Raw genomic sequence first — 6,000 nt, 5'->3', positions numbered from 1 at the left:
GAAAACTAAGGCATTTTTTGTGTAACAATATTTTTAAATGACAAAAAACTTGTTTGAAATAGAATGAAACAATGGGAACAGATTAGAAGACTGAAAAATCAAAGAATTAGATTTTGATTAATTTTTGTTTTTCAGACTACATGTACATGTATTGTGACAGGGTTAAATTTTCCTTTAATTATGTACAGGTGTCATCAGAAAACTTTCAAAAGGAATCAGTGAGCTTTTCTCCAGTTAAATGTAACACTGATTTTCTCCTTCATTTTCTTCTTATCGAATTCCAGAGTTCTATTGTTGGAAGAGAGTTGAATTATCTTTACATGTACACTGTACTGTATGTCATCACTTGGTGAACTTATTTTGTTTTCATAATTATTTTATTTTATTTTTTTGTATTTATTAATTTTTTTTTTTTTGGGGGGGGGAGGGGATCTGGAAATTTTAGGTATGAAGAAGACGAGAATGGAAATAGATTATTACTTAGATCTTGTTTTGAATATTCTGCATCAGTTTGCAAACATGTTGATTTCTACATGTATTCAACTCTAAAATCTGGTGAAAACAAAATAACAAGTTCTACCCTATAAAGTGGTACACATACAATGTATACATTTTCAGAATTTCTCCAGTGCACTACTGGGGGCCTGTTTTATGAAACTTGTCATTAAAACAAATTTAATAAATAACAGTTCAAAGTCACTGAAATCATTCAATTTGATTGGCTGATATCAAACTCATTTAAGGATATTGTTACGTGTATCATACCAAGTCTTTATGAAAAGGAACCCCGGTCTTAGTAAAATTTGAAAATTTAAATTTGATTCGATTTTGTTTAACATTACATATTTCAATTCAACAATAGAAAGAAAAAGCAAATATATACATGTACATGTAAGAATTGATTGATTTTTTTTATTTTTTTATAAAAGTTGCATACTGAAATAATTGAGTTTTTATGTGGTTTTGATTGTGGTGTAAACTGGCCTTTTTCTAGCTGAAATATCAAGTTAGGCACCCTCTCCTGATTGGATGTGAATTTCTCCTGGAAAAAAAAATGCAAAGAAAATACCCCCATCCATTAGTCCATTGCCATGGCAACCAAATTGACGTCCAAATAAAGCCGTCTCCCAAAAGAGGGCCAATGTATGTACATTAGTGAAGTTGTGATCTTGTCGAGCGGGTTTTGCAAAGGAAAAGGAAAGAAAATAAGAAATTCAAGATGGAGACTTGCATACAGTATGGTGGAAAAGGGCCGCATCCGCATCTTGGCCTACATTTGAAAGGAGAAGTCCTCCCAAACAAAAAGGTAATTTGAATAAAAGAAGAAAAATCGATCATGCACAAAGCTTAAAATTTCTTTGAAATGTGATGTGACATACAAAATTTGATACATGAATATACATGTATGAAAAAAAGTTAAGTTTATACATTGTACATGTACATTTGTAATAATGAAATTTAAACCGACAGTTATGTATTCAGAGCTGTGCTGAGAATTTTCAGTGTCTTTGGCCATGAGAAATGAAAATTGACGGCTTGAAGATGATTTCAAAAGCCTTTATTAATACCTTAAGAATACAGAGAGAAAGGTGGACAGTACAAGAGATGGGAGAATTTGAGAGGGTGGTTTCAGACCACCTCGAAGTTCGTCAGTTACAGGTATTTTCTGATCGGGAAATTTACCCGATCAGAAAATACCAGGTAATATTGGCAACGTGAAAGCAATTACGTATGATATCCCCGAAAGAAAATACCCACTAAATATTAGGTACTTGGCAAAATTACGAGAACTTTCGCGGGGATTTTTCCAAGGTTGCAGGTATTTTGGCAATGTGAAAGCAATTTACAGGAACTTTTATCCCAGTGTGTAGTTGGGCGTGGGCGCCGTGGGTGGCTGCTGAGCTAGTGGTTTTGAATCTCGCGCCTTGCCTGCTTATCAAACCATACTGCGCAACTTCAGGAATTTACCCCAAAGGGTATGTTTCGGGCCGATGTGAATGCAGGAATAAAAATGGGCATTTTTTAGCCTAAGAAAGTTCCCATAATTTAACAGGGATTCTTATGATGGAGGCGGTTTGAAACCACCTAAAGTAACATGAAAGATGATTTCAAAGTCTTTATTAATACCTTAAAAGACAGAGAGGAAAAGACGGGGAGCATGAGAACTGCTTATTAAAGTAACATGAATGAACATCTAGTGTAGTAAATGCCAAGTCATATTAAAATTGCACTAATCTTTCAGATAAAGGATATTTGCTAGAGCTGCAGCTCATATGAGATCGAACAGCTTTTATGTTGCCTGCCCAGGCCTTGGATTTGAAGAGTTGGAAACCGTCATCGATTTCATCAAGAGCAATACGATGCAACAAAAAGCCTTCCTGCCGAATGAAATTCGTCCCTCGATGCCGAGAGCTCTTGTGTTGGATTACCAGCACATTTGCAACCGTTTCAAGGAGTTGATATTAATGTCTTTGATATATTAAAGGAGATTACAGAAGCCTGTTCTTTCATTTGTTCATCCGTCTTTTCCCTCTTCTCTAGATCATCTCTCACATGCTCTCCTCTTTCAAAGTTCACTTTTCTGCTTTTCGAGATATCAGGGCCCTGTCTTACAAAGACTTATGATTGATCCGGTCAATCTCAAGTATATGGAAATCCATCAATGCTTTAATGCCTTATGTATTGAAAAGAAAGAGAATATGAAAGAGAAGTTTATTAATTATTTCCCAAAAAATTGGTTATATAAATCATGAAAAAGAATTTAATTTGTTTTAATGCACGCTTTATCTAAGCACTAAATTTATGCATTGAAGTTGGTGATGATGATGGTGATGATGATGATGGTATGATGATAGTGATGGTGATGATGATGTGTGATTGTGATAGTGATGATGGTGATGATGGTGATGGTGATGATGATGGTGATGATGATGATGGTGATGATGATGGTGATGATGATGATGGTGATGATGATGGTGATGATGATGGTGATGATGATGGTGATGATGATGATGGTGATGATGGTGATGATGATGATGATGGTGATGATGATGCTGATGATGGTGATGATGGTGATGATGGTGATGATGATGATGAGGATGAGGATAACAATGATGATGATCAGTATTTTAATTGACCATTTACACAGAGTTGAGCACTGGAAAAGGTCCATGTTGGTCTTTATTTCAGATTTGAAGGTCTCATGTTCCTAGAGAATTATTAAGTTCTCTCACATCAGGGAATCAACAATTCCCTGATCAAATTACACTGTATACATCAACTCAGTTCTAAATTACCTGTTTTGATTAAAATATTGAATATAATCATCTGGGTGGACATGCCATGCACCCTGAATTTGAAATAGACAGATATTTAACCATAGGCATTATATATGGCACCATCTTTCTAGAGAATTTCAATTCCGAGGCACCCAAGAAAAGAATGAGAGAGCATGGATGAGTGTCAAGGTGCCAAGAACTACATGTATTAAATACTATTAGAAAATATGACTAGTTTAGATTTGAAAGTCTCCATTGATGATATAATTCTTTAATTGTATTGTAGATGGCAGATTATTCCAATGATGAATAGTCTGTTCAGGGGTAATTAGTACCTCAAATGATTACTAGAAAAACTTGTCACAGATGAAAATTTGATCTATGAAAAGACCATATGTGGGTTACCAAAGCATTGCCTTATGCTGCATTGGATTCTGTCTTTTTTTTTCTCACGTCTTCCCAGTTCCATCATCATCTATGATACATTTTAGATATGAAATACATCTGTCTTTTTTGCAGCTTTATAGAGCGCCTTTTAATAATCAAACAGGGGCGGCCCAGGGTATGATAGTATATAAGAACGGTTTGAGATCGATAAGTACCCAAAGATGTGTTGAATTTTTTATAATTGTACACACGTAGACGACATGGTAGACGTGAGCGGAGGAGCAAGAGGAGAGTCAGAGGGTTGGGTTGAGGATTGAGGATGCACTGAATTGGCCAAGTGGAGGGAGGGGGCAAGAGTGATGGTTGTGTGGTATGAATCCGGCCACGCCCCTTCAATAGGACAAAACTGGACTCACATTGGTACATGACCACGTATATAAACACATTTTCTTTTTCCCCTTGTCTTTCATCTTCAGTTTAGAGGTGTTGTGGCTCAGTGGATAAGTCTCCGGACTTTGAACCTCAAAGTCTGGGGTTCAAATCCCACCACAGCACCCGCATCCTTTGGCAAGTGTTTGATGTACATTTGCCACTCTCCACCCAGGTGTAGTAAATGGGTACCCGGTAGGAAGGAATTCCTTAAATGCTCGAGCATCCGATCATGATAGCCATGCTAAAGCCGGAGTAATAGTATGCAGCCCTTAGAGACATTTGTATAAAGCACTATATAAATGTTGCATATTATTATTTTTAGTTTTTTTCTTATTTTTGTATTCATCTTTCATTTTCTCCCCATCTTAAACATTAAATATCCTAGAGGAATTAGAGGATCCGACCCTCCTCCCCATGACGCGATGTTCTCGCTTCACCCAAAGCTTCAAAGCATGGACCTACGACAACTGCAGGGCTCGACATTAGCAGTGGCCTGGTGGCCCGGGGCAACCAAAAATAAGAGTAAGGCCACCAAAATTCTGCAAAAACCCACACTTGGTGCTCCAGTTGGGCTACCAAAGTTTTGACAAATTGAAATGTTTATATTGTTTTAGGGCCACCAAGAAAGTGAAATTTATCATTTAGGTGGACCATTCAGGCGTTTACGTTTAAGAATAAAAGTTAGTGTGGAGCCTTGACAACTGTAATCAGGTCCATGTTCAAATCAACCCCTCTTTATCCTCCCTGGTCTCCCCTCTTCCTGTATTCCAAACAGTATCTTTCTTTTCCCTTTCCTGTTGCTATTTGCTAATCAGGATAGTTTGAAGATTCATCCATCTAACTGCCAGTATTGCTGTTCATCGGTTAGAGAATCACCTGTAGACAGGGATGTAATAACAAAAAGCCCTCTCCATCATGTTACTATAGTTAGAAGTTGTTGATTGCTCCAATTCGATTTCAATGTAAATAAGAATGACTATATAAAATAAAACTATGGTTTCTGTCACAAACTTTACATGTGTTTTTGTAGTGGTTTGAATCTGAGGTATCGGATATGTACATACATTAGGCCATCATTGTCAAGGTCACTTCTTTTTTATTTGTGTGCTTATTTTCTTATGCATTCAATGAATACAAAACTTCACAAAAATATAGCATGTGATACAAAAGTAGACATACCTGTACATGTATCACAGAAATATGGGAAATAGTGAACGGATCGAAGTGATCTTCGAAAATGCAATAAAATAGCAAAATTAAACACCTCCAACATTATCAAATTGAGGTTCATCTAACATTACATTAGATAATTGAAATAGGAGAACTGTGTAGGCCCCTACATGTAGTATGTACATGAAGAAAGATAATTCCCACACTGATAGCCCCCCCCCATGGTCTGTGCATAGTAAATTTGCATTTATCATATTGACATATTGACTTTTATCTGTGTAAAATAGATTGATCCATTGTGCCATGCATGAGTAAGGATTGATGAAACATAAAAGAAAAATGAATCACTCAAAGGTCATTGCACCTTGGTCTTTTTTTATTAAAAGGGGGGGGGATGGGGTTCTCAAATATAACTAAGACTGAGCATGCCTTGATTCTGGCGCAATCTGTTTCCGAAAAAAAAAATCATTACTTTGTTCTCATGCTCTTGCTTTCTTTCTCTCCCAAGAAACGGAATCAAATTACTAGTATCTTGTTGGTTGCCATCGAGAATCCCCGTAGCGGCCTTTGCGTGATAAATTGCCTTCTTTGGTTTTGCAGTGCCAGTTTTGCCATCTATAAAGCTGATTGCATTCAAATCACCAGTTTGCCACCTGTGCCGAGAGGACCTACATGTACATGTAGATTCTGTACACAGTAGTGTGTAGGGATAGTCACACCTCCTTAATAATAT

Source organism: Lytechinus variegatus, chromosome 9 (assembly GCF_018143015.1).
Source record: "Lytechinus variegatus isolate NC3 chromosome 9, Lvar_3.0, whole genome shotgun sequence".
Lineage (NCBI taxonomy): Eukaryota > Metazoa > Echinodermata > Echinoidea > Temnopleuroida > Toxopneustidae > Lytechinus > Lytechinus variegatus.
Note: the sequence above shows the minus strand (reverse complement) of the source record.